The sequence below is a fragment of the Desmodus rotundus genome, chromosome 4 (assembly GCF_022682495.2).
Source record: "Desmodus rotundus isolate HL8 chromosome 4, HLdesRot8A.1, whole genome shotgun sequence".
Lineage (NCBI taxonomy): Eukaryota > Metazoa > Chordata > Mammalia > Chiroptera > Phyllostomidae > Desmodus > Desmodus rotundus.
The window spans coordinates 21,600,770-21,619,437 of NC_071390.1; positions in this window are offsets into that span (position 1 = coordinate 21,600,770).

The following is an 18,668-nucleotide window of genomic DNA, read 5'->3' on the forward strand; positions in this document are numbered from 1 at the left end:
CAGCTATAAATAGGCACGAGGTAAACAAGGTGGCAGATGCAGGGGCTTGGGACAAGACAGAAAATCTGCCTCTCTTTGCCTGGGCAGGGGCCAAGGCACATCCGCGGAAAGGGATATCCCCCTGTCCTCCCCTCTCCTGCCCTCTGGCTTCTAGTTGCCTGTACTCTAGGCTTGTAGTCTTTGCCCTCTGGCAATTACCTCTAAGGCAGCTCTCTGTGGAAAGGCTTCCCTAGTCACCTGCCCAATTTCTTTCGACTCAAGTTGGGAGGGGGGGGTGGTATTTCCATTACCCACAGTGTTCCCCCACTGTCTCCTTCCAGCTGCTTCACACTGTCCTCAGCAACTCCGGCATACCTTGAGTAGGTGCCGCTGTCACCAACCACCAGGCTCTGCCACTAGGGGCATCCTGGTGCCTTCTCCATGCTAATAGCCCAGGGAATGCTAACCTTTCTCAACTAGGAAACTTCACTAAGAAACTGGGGAAGCAAAGCAAAGGCCCCTATATCTCAGCCATTACCTTCCAAAGCACATCAGAGTGCCTAGAATTTCAAGCACAGATTTATTGTAGTTTGGATTGATCAACAGCTTCTTGGGCACTTAAAGTTTCTTCTGCCCAGGACCTCTGGGCCACAGGAGCTGGATTCTGAACAGAGACCTGAGCTTGAGGCAATTTGGGTGGTACTGCTTTCTGGATCTGTCCCAGCCTTCCCTCTGCCCTAGGGTCCCACTGCGTCCCTCCTCTGACCTTGTCCTGGCCCCCCTCCAAGAGTCCTCTCAGCAATTTCAAGTCCCATTGGCCCCACAATTACCTTTCTTTGTCTCTCTTAAAACACTCTGGTCCTGGCTGGCGTGGCTCAGTGGATTGAGCACTGGCCTGTGAACCAAAGGGTCGCTGGTTTGATTCCCAGTCAGGGAACATGCCTGGGTTGCAGGCCAGATCCCCAGTAGGGGGCATGTGAGAGGCAACCACACATTGATGTTTCTCTTGCTCTCTTTCCCCCTTCCTTTACCTCTCTCTGAAAATAAATAAATAAATAAATCTTAAAAAAAAAAAAAAAGACTCTGGATCTTCAGCCTTGAAGTTCCTCCTTTCATCCCAAGTTGGGTTCTCCAGACATATTCACTTACCAGTTTAGAACCACAGATCCTAGAGCTGATAAAAGACCTTAATGTTTTCATTTTACAGATGAGGAACCTGAAGCCTGGAGAAGTTAGGTGACTCCTACCGTAGTCACACAACTAATGCTGGCTTTGTTGCTAATGCTGGCAATGCTCCTCTGTGAAACTTGGCTTCTCTAGCCGGACCTCCCACTTCCAGCTCCTAATGACTTCTTTTGCCCCTACCTCCAAAACAAACTTTCCGTCTTTCAAAAGTCCATTCTTCTAGGAGCCCCACCTCCTGCTGTTCTCTTATACAGGAAGAGGGAATGGACAGGCTGTGAATTGTAATGAATGCTTGAGCCTTACATGGCTCTGTTCGTAATTCCTTCAACTCCCCACTTCCCAGGGTCCACTCTGAAGGCTTACTCACTGAACAGGTGATCTGGGAGGGATGGCTTTGCAGAATCCCATCTTGGTAAAGCCTAGAGGAATAAGAGGCATCTGTCCCACTGTGGGAAGATGTCACTTCTCTGCCTGCTTCTTCATTTTACTTCTAAATGAAGCAAATGTCAATTTCCTCATCTGGAAGGCAGAGTAGGACCAAGTCTGGTTCCACAAATGGTGACCCCTATGCCCTGGGCATGCAACATACATACACACATATAAATTCATATTCTCCTCACCAACCTGTTCAAGTGTCCTAGACCAGGAGTGAGGCCAGAATCTGAAGATACATATGACAAATGAGACCCAAGAATCAGAAGACAAATCCAGGAGCAGATTTGGGGGTGGAGCCCCTGTGGTTCTCAGAGGGTAGAGGTGAGCATGAGGCAAGCATAGGTAACTAAGGTGAGTGGCAGTGTCCTGGCTCCCAGAGAGCTGGGAAGGGTCTCCCTGCCCACAGGGCTGTTGGGATGAACGTAATCTGTAGGAGAGAGGGAAGATGCTGACAGAGGTCAGAAGGGAGTCCAGTCACCCCAGAATACTCCCATCTTACAGCTGGACTGGGGCTCCCAGATGCCATCTGGGAGTGCCCGGGATGTGGGAAATAGCTAAGATCTGTCCAGCACCTGTCCTGCACCCTCAGGCCAGTGATGTAACTGTATAACAATGTGACAGAGGACAAAGGGGCTTTAGAATTTGAGGGAGGACTGGTCCAGTTTTCAGTAATGTGGCGGGGTAAGGCTGCTGTTGTCTCTGCGCTGAACTCAGAAGGAGTCCCTGCCCCTCAGTGAGCCTGGTTGCACACCCCTTAATTCCAGTCCTCCGGTCATGGGGTGGTTCGCGAGGAGCTCTCCTTCCAAGAAACAAAAATGATTTGAGCTGCCACTGTCAGCCACACAGATTCTAAATAGAGATCAGACAGGGCACAGAAAAGACACGGCTCATGACTGAAATGGAGGTCTTTCTTCCTACGAGGCTGGGGGCAATCGGACACTGGAGGATTCTCATTCCTAGGCCCTAAGTATCTACTCCCTCCTTCCCACAACTATGTCTCACTTCTCTGGTCTTCTGGTGCCCCTCACTTGCCCTTGTGCCTTCATTTTAGGCACAATCCTTCAATCCCAAAGAATTCCTGACCCAGGTCCTTTCAACCTTGTACCTGATCTCTCCGAAAGGCCTCATTTTTGTCCCTGATGATCCATTATCCTAGACCTCCAGAGACTCTCGCCAGGATTCCTTGCAAACACTTTGTAGGTAAACTTGCCAGTAGATTCAGTGGCCACCAGTGTCTACATGTTCCTTAGAGGCTCTGGTAACCAGGCCCAAGTGGGCAGCACTGATGGGCTGATGATCCTTCATTCACCCAATTTGACCAATTTCCCTTCTGCTGCTTCATCCAAGCTCCCAAGCTAGTCAAGTCCTAGAGAAGTAATCTCAGTACCCACTTCCCCAGCTTTCCCCTTCCTTGTTCCTGCAAACCCCAGGTTTCTCCAAACTGTCCTTGAAAGAAGCAGCCATGACTGACTTCACTCCTCTGTCCCAAACACAAGATCACACGAGGGTTCAACAAATATTCATTGAAAGAATCATTCCTCAAACTTCTCCGGTATATTTCCTTTTCCCAGTGCACAGCCCTGCGAGCAATTCCCAACAATCACACACTTCTTTAAATTCCCAAGGCAGCTTTTGAGGTGCTGTTCAGAGGCATTAACCTCCTTTGGTCCCAGATGATAAGGGGCAAATGCATGGATGTCCAGGCCTGGGACCCAGAGCCGAGCACATGGCCTGCCTGCCTCCCCTGAGCCTGCAGGCCCCAGGCGGGATTGTCTCGCCTGGCTCATTCTTGCCGCCAAGGCCTCCTCACTTGTATTTATATACACTAAAGCCTCTGCTCGAATAAAACATCCATGTAAAATCCAATTTCCTTGGAATCTCTTTTGGAGCCTGGGCCTGAGATGGAGTAGGTAACCCCAGCAGTAACTGCCTGAACCACTCCTGCTGGCTGCAAAGGTGAGGCCCATTTTTCAATTATCTATCTGCTGTGACAGCAGCGGTCCAGCCACCGAGCCAAGATAAGGGGGAGGGGGCAGACGGAGCTGGGGAGAAGGGAGAAAGAAGGCAAGGGCAAGGTGGGGAGAGGGAGAAACCTAGAGAAAGCGGCATGGGGGAAGAGACCCCTGCACGTGGCACCCAGTAGGTGCTCAAGAATTACTTGGAAAATGAGTGGAAGAGTGAATTGGGAGGGTGGGGGTGAGGCACCGAGAGGAGGAGAGCTGAAGAGACAGAGTGGGTGGAGAGAGGGCGGGAGGGGGAGAGGGGGAGGGGAGGCGAGCGTGGATGGAGCCAACAAGAGGCTCCTGTGTCAATCCGTGGAAACGGGAGGCAGAGTGATGCGGTCACAGCTCCTGCCATCAATATCCTCTAATATAAATGTCAGTGATGCTATTTTCCGCGCAGTCATTTCGCACACTGCTGATTACATTAACGTATAATGGAGGGGCGCCGGCTCCACTGCTTTCTCCCCTAACCCTCCCCCCGGTGATGTGTCAATAGCCGCCTCCATGAACAAGTCAATTTTCTGCAGGCTTGGCAGCGGAATAAATCTGCCCGGCTATGGGGAGAGCTGGAGATATTTATATACCCGGCTCCTGCTTCGCGTGTGCGCGCGTGCGTGTGCGCGGCAGGCGCGGGCTAGGGGCGGGGGCGCGCGGCCGAGCTGAATGATTTCCAGCCTGGACTCAATAAGAGGAGAATTTAGAGCGGTCCCTGAGCTGGGCTCCCAGAAACAGCCTTACACGTTTATTTTCCTTAGCTGAACAGGAAAGGCGAGAATTATATGTGGATTTATAGGACAGGCGCAGCTCAACCCAAATGCTCCCGCTCCGGGGGACGGGGAGCACGGGGACGGGGTGGGAGGGAGGCGATGGGCACAGTGGGCTGCTGGGACCCCCCTCACGCCCGTGCTGGCAGGGGCGCACGCCCCTCGCCGGTCGCTTTAATTACATTTGTTCTTGTCCTTCGTGAGGGCGAGACTTTGAGAGGCCCGTACGGGAGGTGGGGGTGGGGGGCGGGGGAAGGCTCAGGCCGGGACTGCCTGGAGATGGGGGAGGGGGCGCCAGGAACGGGGACGAGAGAGACCGGGAAGGGAGGGCTGTCAGCTTCGGCTCAGAAGCGGATCAATAGTACGAGATCTAATGGGCTAACTGCCAAGCGGGCGCACCGAGGCGCTGCCCCGCGGGGGGCGGGAAAGGGGTGGGCGAAGGACGGGAGAAAGGGAGCGGGCAGGAGAGGGAGTGAGAGGACAGGGGATGGGGGAAGGGCATGAGGAGTGGGAGAGATGGGGGAGTAAGACGAGAAAAACGGAGAGAGGAACAGAGGGAGAGCGGAAAGGAAGGGACAGGACGGGACAATCTTCGAGGGGGCGTCTCTTCAACATCTTCTACCTCCACTCCCTACCTCCAACGCTGGGAGGGAGGAACCTCTCTTCCCCGAGTGACAGGACCCCGAGGCCGCCCGCCCCTCTGCCATTGAGCCGCCAGGGGGCGGCGCGACCCTGTGTTGTCCCCGCGGATCTCCGCGCCTCCAAGCTGAGGCTCAAGTCACCCGTTGCCCCTGACACCTGGTCCCTGCGCGCTTCTCTCTGCCCTCTCTCAGAGGTCTCCGTTGTGGCGAGGGTGGGGGTGGGGCGAGGCAATTCCCCGAATGGAAGGAACTTTCTGGCTTTCATGGTGTTGAGCTCGACACCCTGGGACCCAGAAGCGCGGAAGTGCCCTAGGGGCTGGATCTCCGGGCTAGGGGCTGCTGGCCAGTGACTCCCGAAAATACCTAAGCAGCTGCAGAGGCGGCTTCGGAGCGTGGGATTTGGGCCTGTGCATCCTAGCGGTGGAGGGCGCGAGAGTTTCCCGGACAGTACCCACTAAAAGGTCCTTCTGCGTGTGCTGTGTGAGAACTAACTAGGCCAAGCCAAAGTCGAAGGGTGGGGGGCGTGGGGGGGTGGGAGATCAATGCCCAGTTTTAACTCTTTCGGTTCCAGGCCATTATCTGACCCCTAATAGCCTGACCACAGACAGATCCTTTTCTCAGCTCCTGCCTGCCCCTTCCCAAGCTGAGCGAAAATAAAATACAGCCCAACATCACTGCCAGCAAATTCTGCCACCGGGTAGAGGGGAGCCTGGGGTGTCAGTTTAATGGTTCTCAACCAGGGGACATGTCAGAATTTCTGTAGGGAGTTTGTCAACATAAACGTGGCTACCCACGAGCACTCATACTTTAGGGTGTGCATAGGCTGGCAGGCGTTCCTGGAAACGCGCACTTTGTTAAAGCTGCCCGGGGAATTCTGAAATATTCCCACAGAGGCATTGCCTGAAGAAAGGTCTACTATTGCATATTTTTTCTTGTTGGATTTGGCAGCTCATCCTGGGCTATTTGCCCTCATGGGTATGCCTGTGTGAGTATCATTACGTGCGCCTGTCATTGGGTACCTGTGTCACTGGGTAAGCATTGTTTTATAAATCTCTTTGTGTGTCCTGTGTGGAGATGCCACATGCATTGTCCCGAGTGGCGATGGTGCTGTCATCAGCGTTTGTTGAGAGCACCTATTGTGTGTGTGTGTGTGTTGTTGTACATGCCTGTCCCGACGAGAGCCAGTGTGGGTCCCGCGGCGTGTTTGTGTCATGTCGAGCCTGTCTCTGTGGGCTCCACTGCGGGGCACAGCCATTGTCTCCATGTCACTGAGAGTGTGTGCTGGTGAGAGCTCCTGACACAAATGGAACGAAGCTGATCTGCCCCAGAAGCAAAGGCAGCAATGACCTTCTTTTTCCAATTATATCCCGGTCAGAGGTGAGCGACCTCTCCCCACTGAGGCCGCTTCTTGTCATGCAAACTGAGCAGGAGGATGGAGATTAGAGGAATGTGACCTGAGTCACGTGTGAAAACAATCAGCTACCAATGGGTCCTGATCAATGCCCCAGATTACAAATGAGCCCAGGGCAAGGAGTCACTTTGGAGTTTTTCCCAAGGAGGGGAAAATGCACAGTGTACACCATTCAGAGCTCATTGCCACACACATGTCCCACACCCCTGAGAGACCCACAGTACATATACAGCCTGGGGACAGTTAGGAAGTGGGGTCAGGAGAGCTGAGCAAATGAATGTCCAGCCATTCCCTCTGAATTGGTGGGCAACTATTATTACTAGTAGGTGGTTATTTTGTTTTTGCTAAAGACGCAACCTTTATTCAGCTGGTAGCAGGAAGTGTAAAAGCTTGTGTTGAGTGTTTTCTATTTTAAGTCTGGAGAGTTAGGATTCTAAGTGGGTCACGGAGGCAGTATGGGGATTTGGAGGAAACTCTCATGTCAGGAACAGAGCAATAGAGGGCTTGTATTGAGGGGGTGGCAAAGGAAAAGTCTTTGGTCAGCTGTGGGCAGGGGCAGGTGTGCAGCCAAGCGGCTCCGGGGGGCCAGGGCTTCTGTCCTCAGGACGACCTGAAACCAGGCTGTGGGTAAGGGAGCTGAGTTTCTGAAAGTCGGGGCCTAGCCACAGATATGCTCCAGGATAATAGGCAGAACAGAGAGAACTGGGCTGGGGTAGCCAGGACCTCTGAAGGGCAGGGCCATGAGGGGGCCCTGGTAAAGGCTGACTTGTCTTTGGAGGGAGCTAGAGGCAGGAACTGAAGCGGAGGGGGGGGGGTGTAGCTATAATGACTAGTTGGAAAGCCTAGTACAGGGTCAAGGGAAACCAATGGGAAGATGGGAAGGAAGCTGGAAAGGCCTGAGGATCTTGTCAGATCTGGCTGTCACATCATTGGAGCCTACCTCTGGCCAGGACTCAGAGTGGCTTGTTCTAGCACCCAAGCCAGCCAGGGTTGCGGCAAGGGGAAGCCCCATGTTGTCTGTGCCCATGGCGTGCAACAGATAATCCTCCGTGGTTTTTAGTTGTTTTAGAATTCCTTTGGTGTACATTTTTGGATGTCCTTCTCTGCCTTAACCCATAGGAATGAAATGATGGGCACTTAGGGAGCTGACAGTCTAATTTAGAATAAAGAATCTGAAGACTCTAGCCCTCGCTGGTGTGGCTCAGTGGATTGAGCACCAGCCTGTAAACCAAAGGGTCGCTGGTTTGATTCCCAGTCAGGACACATGCCTGGGTTGTGGGCCAGGTCCCCAGTAGGGGACGTGCAAGAGGCAACCACACATTGATGTTTCTCTCCCTCCTTTCCTCTCTCTAAAAATAAAGAAATAAAATCTTAAAAAAAAAGAATTTGAAGACTTTAAATTCTCTTTCCTCCTTGCTTCCTCCCCTCCTTCCTTTGGAAAAAGTAGTGTTGCTTAAGGGTACACTGCCTGAATTCAAATCCCAGCTCTATTTATCAGCTGATGAGCTTATAGGTCCTCCTTTCCTCCATCTTTAGAATAGGGGTACCCACTTCTTAGGATTGTGGATTGTTGTGCAAATTTTAGGCAAAGCCCTTAGAACAGTGCCTGGACACAAGAACATATGTTGGCTTTTCTAGTCTTCCCTCCAGTTTTCTAGTATAGTGCCTTTGGAGAAGTCCCATTCTTGCGTCAGCAGAATTAAAGTAAAAAAAGACAAGATAATGGATGATTAGAAAACCCCAAGAGAGGCTGGAGAGAAGGATGGGGTCGAGGCAGTGATGGGGCTTGCTGGGGGATGTGGAAATCCTAGTGTGGGCTGATGGGGTAACTGAGATACACTTTTTTCTAGGTGGGGCTGAGGAGGCAGAGGGCAGAAAGGGGAGGGTAGGGAGACAGGTCCTCTGCACAGAGCCCAGCCGGCTTAGGGCAGCTAGCTCAGTGGTGCAAACTCTGCCCCCTCTCTCGGGAAGGGCACCCTCTGCTGGAGCTGCCAGCCCATAGACATCCAGCCGGGGCTGCAGGGGAGAACAGGGGAACACCACAGGGTAACCAGCACTTCTGCTTTTCTGCGACAGGCCCACCCAACTTCCCTCTCCCACCACTTGACCTCAGCTACAGTAGCCCCCTCTGCTGGCCTCAGCAGGACTAAAACCGGGCCCACTCCGCTGATCTCCCTTCCTTCCAGCCAGTGGTGAGGTGAGTTTAGATGTCACAGCAGGTCCACTCTACAGCCTGGATCATTTAAGTGAAAGGATCCCTGAACTAGGTCTACTTGTTTAACGAGACTCCAGTAACACTCGGGAGAGATCTGTGCAAGATGCTTAAATTGTAGGCTGCAAAAACAGAGTCCCGAGTTTGAAGTCTGATTCTGCCACTTATTAGCTAGTATGAACTTGAGCCAGTCATTTAACTTGTTCAGCCTCAGTTCCCTCATCTGAAAGAGGGGAACAATAATACCTACCTTATGGGGTTGTTGTGAGTATCAAATAAGGCAGTGCACTTCTTTTTTAATTGTTGTTCAACTACAGTTGTCTGCGTTGGCAGTGCACTCTATAAAGTGTTCAGCACTAAGTGACCAACCAATTCTTCAGGAATTTGCCCAAGGAGGAACTTCCTGCTGTGACAGCACTGTTGTCCTCTAGGGTCTTAGCCCCTGACTGTGGACTTCTGGGGACCTCACCAACCCACGTTTGTTTATTCTAATCCCAAAGCACCAAATGGCTGAGCAGCTGCCAGAAGCTGCTGCTTCTTTATAGAATGAAACATGAGGGATGGGATAGGGGAGTCCTGGTACTATTTGGGGGATAAAGGGTTAAGGTGGGATGGGGGTGAGGGGGTGCTGGCATAGAAGTGGGTCACCCCTCCCCTTCCATCGATTATTCTCCTCTCCAGGTGTTTTTGTGGCATTTTTTCTCCCTTGGGGTGGGAGTGGGGGCTGCTGGGCCCACTTCGGGCTTAGTTATTGTTTTAATTTTGGTGCTGGCTCCCTGGTGCCCGGAGCGGATAATGAAAGAGGAAAAGAGAGGTCAGGGTGGTGCCCAGGCAGACTGGGCTGGGAGGGTGGGGAAGTGGGGGCGTACGTGCTAAGTTAATATCAATAAAGCAACTGGAGGCTCAGAAGTGAGAAGCTGCAGAGCCAAGCACAATGTCTTTGTGCTCTGGGAGCCTCAAGGAGCACTTTGCTGTCCACAATGAACCCTTGGAACGGGGCTGGGCATAGAGGTAGGGGACAGAGAGCATACAGGCTGGACAGATACAGCTCAGCTAGCAGCAAGGAGTGACAGTGGAGCAAGTGAGGATCTGGGAAAAGAACCAAGTCTCAACTCTGTCTGACATTGCCCTACATGTGCCCAATCTCATGGGGGCAGGCTTAGGGAGGTGGGGTACCATGGGGCTACTAGAGATTGAGAAAAATAGAGAAAGGGGGCAAGAAAGTATAGGGGGTAGGAACACAATCTTTGCTGTGAGACAGACCCGAATTCCTGGCCAAGTACTGCTTACTGGCTGTGTGACTCTGGGCAAGTGACTGAACCTCTCTGAGCCTGCTTCCTCGACTGTAAAATGGCACTAATAGCAGAGCCCATCTCGTAGGGTCATTGATAGTGTAAGTAGAGAACTCAGCACAGGGCCTGGCGTTCGGTGAGCACTCGGTGCATACTTACTAAATATGTTTTCCTCAGCTGTGAAATGGGGATATCAGTTGTAACTTCCCCATAGGGGCCTTATGGGGAGCAAATTAGATAAAGCCTATAAGTGTTTAGCACAATGCCTGGTACATAAATAAGCCCTCAATACATGTTAGCTGTTGTTATTATATTATTTTTATCTTTATTATTCCCCACTGTCTTGGAACTGGTGATTTAGTTGAGGAGACTGAGGCCAGGCCACTCCCTTAGCCATCTGAGGTATTTGGCTCCTTTCACAAGGGCTTTCTGAAGTGCAACCCTACTTGGAGAAACTTCTGGCTTGGCTTTTATAATCTGGGTGCACAGACAGAATAACAGTCCCCAGGAGCGGAGATGCTAGCTGGACTTGTAAGAGAATGGGACCCCTAAGGCCACCTCTGTCCCCAGGAGAAACATGTCAGCAGCATGGCTGTCCATGGGAGGGCCAGTGGGGCTTCACTCCGATCCCCCTGGAGCTGAAGAGGCATATGGGCTGGATGAGGGTGCTCACCTAAGTCCCTCTGGGGAGGCTCACTGGGCACGTCAGAGAACTTGGGTCTCAGAGCATCCCCACCCTTATCCCATCCAAACTCCTCCAGTTCCCTTTCCCAAGGCTGGAGGTGGGGGTGGGGGCTGAGCAGATCAAAAAAGAGGGTAATGTTTCCCACTTGACCTTTCTTTCCCCACCCCCCACCCCCACCCCCAGCAGGCGGGCAGACTGAGGGGATGAATGGAGTAGAGGGCACGATTTTCACATTAATGGCAGCATATGTTGTGTTTATTGACACCGCAGGGTCGGTGCTTGTGGTGGTTGGGGGGGGGGTTGCCTAGGAGGCCACAGGCAGGAGGGGTCTAGGAGGGGAAGAGGAGGCAGAGGGGAAGGCTGCGGGCAAGTGGGGAGGAGAGAGGGAGGGGAGCCTGGGGCCTGGGGGGGAGGGAGGCAGGAACAATATTGTTGCAGGAGCGCACCAGGTGCTCGCTGTCAGCCCGAACAAAAAGGAAGAGTCAGCAACTCTGGTGGGGGGGGAGGGAGAGAAGGCAGGAGCCACAGCCTGCTCCAGCCTTGCAGGCTCTCCCCGTTAACCCCTGTTCTGCCGTGCCGCTGAAGAAGGGAGGGGCGTCTGGGGCTGTTCCGAGGCCCAGGATCTCCCCTCAGCTCGGGTCTATTCAGAGTCACCACCTCTCCCAATGACTAGGGCAGAGGTGGTGTCTCTCAGTCACTGGGAGATGTGGTTCCTCTGGGGTCAGCAGTGGCAGGACTTTCCCTTCCTCAGAGCCTGAAGGAAAAGGAGCCCCTCTCTATTCCACCCTTTCCATAATGGAGGGGCTCCTGTGGCCCTCGAGAGGCTGGCAAACCCCGAGTGGTAGGGGTCAATGACCCTGGGTCGCCTAAACAGCTGCAAGTGAGGGGTTGTGTGAAGAAGAAATTTAAAAAGGGAATGATGGGCTCTCCAATGGAGGGTTGCAAAGACCCCCAAAATTCCTCTCTCCCAGTCCTGGTGGCAGATTCCTTGCCCTTTGGAAGTGTTTCCAGGGTCGTCTGGCCTGGGGCAGGGGGAGCAGAAGGGACCAGGTCTGTTTTATAGGGGCGGCTCTCAGTTGGCTGAGAAGACTGCGCTCACTCTTTAGTCTGAAAAGCACTGGGGGCTCATCCTAGAAAACCCAGAGGTGAGAAGGGTAAATGGAAAAGTGGGCTTCCCATCCTAGACCCCCATTCTGGGGGTCTGGGAGGGGCTCCTGGCTTCCTGGCTGGGGAGCAGAGCTGCAGGTGGCTCCCACTGACACTGTCCTTCCGGCCTCCCTTCCCCTTCCTGCAAAGCCCAGAAGGGAAGCACTCAGGACTCAGCTTCCCCCCTTCTCAGGGCTTGGGGCCTTCCCCCAGGATTGGGGGTGGGGGTGCGCGCAAGGGAAAACAAGAAGCTGTCAGACAGGGAAAGAGGGCCTGTGAGGAGAGGGAGAGGGGGGACTGGAATTTCAACCCCAAAAGGCAAGAGTTTACTGGTTTCCTCCAGTCTGTGACCTGACATTCTGGAGCCTTCGTCTGAATGTTAACTTTCATCCTGGCTATTCTAGTCTACAGTCCATGGTCTTGGTCACTCTGGATAAGTGTCGTAGATGCCCGAGCACAAAGGTCGGAGGGACACTAGAGGAGAAGGGTGCCCTTTCCACAGCCCCATCCTCGTGCCCCATCTCTGTCAGGCCACCAGAGTTCTCCTGAATTTGGGCTCAGAGGCCTCAGTGGATGTCCCCACCCAGGGCTGCACAGAAGGTGGGCACGCCAGCCTGGAAGCCTCCTTGACTCTTTCCTCTTGCAGAGAGAGTCAGCCCTCGCACCACGCCCTCCCGGGCTCACTCTCGAGCGTGGCGGTATGAAGGCCCAGCGCAGACTCAGCCGCTCAGCGCCGCTCGCCATTCTCACCTCGGCTCCTCTCTGGGCTGCGGGCCGGGTCCGCGCCCCCCTTCCCCGGCCCTCTCGCCGGGCTCCAGCTGCGCGCGAAGCGGTCCCGGCTCGGCTCCAGCTCCTCAATGGCCCTGCTCCCCCATTACCCTGATGTCGGCCCCTCTCCCCCTCGGCTTTATCGGCTCTCAGCCGGCTCCGCCAGGGTAATGAGGGCCCTCCTAATTACCATTGCAGAAACTCCACTTACATTAACAGCTCCATGCGAGGAGCAGCAACATCTGCTGTGCGCTGGCAGGCGCCCCACCCCCGCCCCTCGCTCCCCTTCCCTTGCAGTTCCCCTCTTTCCAGGTCCAATCCCCCAACCCTTCTCTCCATCGTCTCTGACCCCCTCTCCTACCCTTTCCTTCTAATTGCTTCTCTTTTCATTCACTCACCACCACCCTACCAGCCAGGCCCTTTTCAACTTCAGCATCCCAGAATGAGAGAGACCCACGTAGAGACAGGGCCCCAGAGACACGGAGAGATGGACACACTCAGAAAAGCCAGGCCAGAACTTCAAGAGACTCCCAAACTCAGGACTGCAGAAACACAGCCAGGTAACCCAGGAACAAATAGAAAGTAGGAGCAGCTGTGATTGGGAAAGACAGGGGAGGTGGAGGGGACAGACTGCCTGTATGGAGCGGGGCAGGGTTCTGATGTCCAGGGCGTGTGAAGGTATGTGTATGGCATGCATATGCACGTAGTGTGTGTGTATGTATTGTGCATGCTCATGTATTTAAGCATTGTGTATATGAGTGTGTGTGCATGTCAGTGTTTCTTTACAAGTATGTGTGCATTTGTGAGCATATCTATTACGCACTTGCATCACACATGTAATTATATCTGTCTGTGTATCTCTATCTCTTTGCTTGCATTTTGCAAGTGTGTATCTCTGTGTATATACATATACTTGTCTATCATACTTGTAGCATCTTGTGCCTTTGTATACATGCATGATCCATGTTCAAAGTCATGTGTGAGTTTGGGTGAGGGTGCCTATGTGCCTCTGGGTGTGTTTGCAGCTCTGCCTGCATGCCTATGCATGTGTGTGTCATCTGTGTAATTATTCGATGAGGGTGGGAGCATGTGTGTGTTCCTGCTCCGTGGGGGATGACAGGCAGTGGGGAAGACGCTGAGCCCATTTCATCTGAGGTTAACAGGGGTCACATTTCACTTCTGGAAGTCTCCTACCCTCCCCCCACCCCCATACAATTAAGCCTCAGTGTGGTGGAAAGACAGCTAGCAGACATTAAGAAAGGTCAACAATATTATCAGCTCCTAATCCAATTAGTTACTGTTTATTTGGGAATCCAGCTCCAGGTCAGCTTCTAGGGAGGAGACCTAGGAGAAAGATGGGAATGGGATGGAGACAGGCTGAAAGAAACTGGAGGGTGTCCAGGGCTGTGGCCCCATGGCAGGGCTGGGGGTGATTCCTGAAAGCACTGTCCAGTAATGTACCTCCCACTGGCTACTTGGAGGCTGGGCAGCTCTGGGGAAGGACCTGCGCTTCACAGGAGGGGCTGAGATCTGGGGTTTCATCTCCAGAGGTTGGGGTGTAAGAGAAGAGGGATTGTCTCCCTCACATGGGAGATGTCCTGCCTTGCTCCAGCCCCAAAGAGGTGGACCGGGAACTGGACAGGCTTCCATAGGGCTGTGGCCAGTTTCCCCCTGGATGGGAGGCAGAGGAGGAGAACGTCGGTAAATGCACTATTAGCTCTTGAAGCCACTTCATTAATCCTGCCCTCTATTTTATTTCCTCTTTTCTCTCCCACGCCCTTTTCTGAGCCTTGGCAGGACCTCTACTCCCTCCCACCACAAGACATGCAGGGGCATTAGCTCAGTCCCATGGCATCCCCAGGGTCCCTCTCCTGCATATAAACAATGGCAGAGACCCACAAGTTGGCCTCTTGTCCTTGGACAAGGAATGGCCCAATGGGGCAGGAGTAGGTAGGCGGGGTTGCCTTTGCCTTGCTCTGACCTTCTCTGATCTCTCAAGGATGGACAATATCCTGGGGTGCCCAGGATATTGGGCAGGGGGGCAGCTTACAGGAAGAAAAGAGTTGACTGCTGGAATCTCAGGCCAGATCCCAGGGCCTCCCCAGCTCGAGTCAGGGGCAGGCAGGGCTAATGCTGTGGTGAATGCAGACCCCAGCTGTGGTCAAATCAGTGACAGGAACAGCCATGCTCCTCCAAGAATCCAGTCTGGGGTCACTTTTGCTTGTTTCTTGAGGATCTAAATATGAATAAAAATAAAATCCATTGTCCTGAGCTCCCAGGAATTAGACTATTGGTTTTTCCTGCCCTGAGTTCCCCTCTCTCAATATGGAAGCCTCACATGATTGCTTGTCTGCTCACTGCCCTTTCTGACACACATGTATGAAAACACACACACAGACTTGCGTACTCACCCATCACGGGCCTGCCTCTGAGACTCCAGGTCAGAGATGGCTGGAGCATGAAGACAGCGGGACGGTGGCAGTGGTCCTTCTCTAAGCACTTACAGTAGGTCTACTCACTTTACAGTAGACTTCCCTGAAAGGCGTCTCCCCACTTCTAACCCCCACCCACCCCTGCCAAAAGATAAAAAGATGATAATACTTTAATGGTAATGATAACAATATACATCTTTACCCTAGCAGTTCTGATCCTTAGCTGAGCATTGAAGTCACCTTCAGAAGCTCTTTACAGCCCTGGCTGGTGTGGCTCAGTGAATTGAGCACTGGCCTGCAAATTGAGAGAGCGCCAGTTCGATTCCTGGTCAGGGCACATGCCTGGTTTGTGGGCCAGGTACCCAGTTGGCAACGTGCTAAAGGCACCCGATCGATCTTTCTCCAGTGTTTCTCTCCCCATCTTTCTCTGCCCCTCCCCCCCTCTAAATATAAATAAATATAAAATCTTTAAAAAAAAAAAAGTACATGCCCAGGATCAAGCCAATCTACATCTCCAGTGTGGGGGTCCCTGGAATCCACATATTTTATAAAGTTCCAAAGATGATGGCTATGGTTACAAAATTCTGTCAACTTTACAAAATTAAAATTTGCAAAAAACAAAGTGCTGTCTCTCATTCTGCTGTTAACAAGGCAGTATTATTATTTCCATTTTACAGGTGAGGAAGCTGAGGCCTAAGTTATTTAAGAATAGTGGACTGTCCTTTCCCCCTACTCCTTCATTTCTTCCTTCCTTCCTCCCTTCCTTCCTTCCTTCCTTCCTTCCTTCCCCTCCCTCCTTCTCTCCCTTCCTCTTTTCCTTTCTTTCTCTTTTTCTTACAACCAGGTCCCCAAAGGCAGCCTGTCAGATTCCGCCTGAATCTAGTCAGTCCCTGGGATTTAGAACAGATAGCTGAGTCTCCCCCTTTGTGACATCTGCTTCCAAGAACAGCCTCTTCGTGGGCAACGGTTCATTCATTAAAAAAAAATTTATTGATAAGAGAGAGAGCTATCAATTTGTTGTTCCACTTATTTATGCATTCATGGTTGCTTATATGTCTTGACCAGGGATGGACCCCACAACCTTGGTGTATAGAGACGGTGCTCTAACCAACTGAGCTACCTGGCCAGGACCCATTCATTTAATATAACAATCCTTTATTAAGCTCTTACTTAGGCGCTACAGAATATCTCAGAAGAGCTAAGACAAGGGCCTTTCCCTCTAATGGGCAGGAGAGAGGCAATGTGAAGTATTTAGGCAAACAGGGCCTTTGGTATCGTGTCAGGCAGTTCTGCCTTTGTATTCTGTTCTACTACTTATTATCCATGTCACCCTGTTCAACTTCGAAGTCACTCAGAGCCTCACTTGTAAAATGGAGATAATAATACCTATTTTCTAGCATTGTTCCTAGTGCCACATCTGATCAATAGATGAAAAATGTCATTTTGAAATATAAAGAAATGACTGTAACACTTGCTGACATGGCTATAATTAAAAAGACTGACAACACCGGAGAGACTCGAACTCCCGTTGCTGGGAAGGTGAGTGGGACTAATGTCTGGCAATACCAACTGAAGCGATGCCTATCTTCCAGAATGCAGCAAATCCACGCCGGGCTCTATGCCCATGGAAAAGGATTGCTTATGTCCAGCAAAAGCCATGTGTAAGAATGTCCACAGCAGTTGATTTTGTAATAGTCCTAAACTAGGACAACTCAAAAGTCCATCCATCAGAGAACAAGTAAATAAATGTTGGTATAGTCACACAATGGAATACTATAAAGCAAGAAGAAAGAATGGGCTACTGAGGTAAGCAAGAACGTAGGTAAATCCCACAGATGTGCTTGCATGAGATAAGCTGGACACAAAAGAATATATGGTGTATGATTTATTTGCATAAGGTTCAATAACAAGCAAAGTTAATCTCGGACGACAGCAGTTAGCAGGCACTGGGGAAAGGGGCACAAAGGATCCTTTCGTGGTGCTAGAAATGTGCTGGATCTGGTTAGAAGTTACATGTATGTATGTGAAAATTCATTTAAAATTCACTTAGGATTATGGCATTTGAATGCATGCAATAAGTCAAAAGAAAACCGGAATTATCTTCTGGAGGTCGGGCCCCTCGCAGTACAGGCTTCCCCCACTAGGTGAGTGTTCTAGAAACCCATCTGTCTCAGTGCACCAGCTGGCGTCCTTGTGAGAAGCTGTGTTTGGCTTCAGTGAGTCTTTTTTTGAAGACTCTTTCAACGTGTTTGCCCATTTCATGATGGGTGACTTCCAAGTGTACCTGCCCACAACCGCTCTGCGTGTTCAGCAGTTTTTGACCAAAAATGGCATGACTCCCATGCCCCACCCTCCCTATTCACCCGATCTCACCCCCAGCAACTTTTTTTGTTTCCGTGGATGAGAAAAGTCCTCAAAGGAAACGTTTTGCCGACGTAGAAAACAAAAGTTGACAGAAGCACTAAAAGGCACCAAAATTGATGATTTCAAAAACTGTTTTGAGCAGTGAAAAAGAATCTTAATAGGTATATTGCATCATTTGGAGAGTACTTTGAAGGTGACTGAAGTTTAAACATCTAAGAATAAATACACAATTTTTTATAAATAAATTCTGGGGTTTTTTTGGTCCCCCCCCCGTATGTTGTACTTCAATTTAAAAAAATAATTATGCTATCAGCAGCCTCAGATCAACATCTTGAGAAGAATAAAGAATATGATGGTGCCCTGGCCTGGTAGCTCAGTTGGTTGGAGCATTGTCCTGTACACCAAAAGGCTGCAGATTCAATCCCTGGTCTGGGTGCGTGAGGGAAGCAACCAATCCATATTTCTCTCTCACATTGATCTCTCACTCTCTCTCTCTCTCAAGTCAATGAAAACATATCCTCAGGTGAGGATTTAAAAAAATAAAAAGTACGATGGAATTCAAAGGAAGAGGTACACCTGGCAGCCATTGTGCTTAGGGAGGGTGATCGGGAAAGGCTTTATAAGAAGGGGCATTTATTATAGGACTTGTAAAAGATGGGGCCCTCATAGGTGGAGAAGGAAAGAGCTATAGAAAGGAAGGCGTTTTCCAATTGGGGTGTTAGTGTGTGTCAGGTGGGCAGGAGAAAGCAGGCTGCAAAGGCAGTTTGAGATTAGATCAGAAAGACCATCCCCGCCAGGAAGTTGGTACTTAACCGGGCACCACAGTTTTTGAGCAGAACAGGGATATAATGGAGTGTGCTTCAGTGATTCACCTGGTGACAAGCAGGTTGGCTGGGTCGGGGGGAGAGAGGCAGGTTGTCCCTGCCAGACAGCTTGGGCCTTTTGCAGCTCCCAGGACTGTGGGATCCTGGGCGTCAGGCCCTTTGGGTGTCAGGGCTGTGCATGCCCCAAGAGGAGCCGGAGTGCTGTGACGGGGGTCAGGAGAAGTGTGCATTAGGCTCAGCTGAGGGTGGAGTCCTCAGAGAGACAGGCTCCTCCCCCAGTTCACACTAGAGGCATCTGTTGCTGTTTCCTCTGCATTTCTTCAGCACTGTGCTCTGGTCTTTGCCCCACAGAGCTGTTGCTGGCAGTGCTTCTCTGTACCTGCATTCCAGCAGAGCCTACAACTTTGTTGGGGATGCAGGAAGTGAGTTATAAATATTCGTAATGTGAGGGTTAAAGGTCCAGCTCAACTAGGACATCAGTAGCTATAGGAAGCCAGTGCAAAGTCCTCGTAAAACAGAATAGCAAT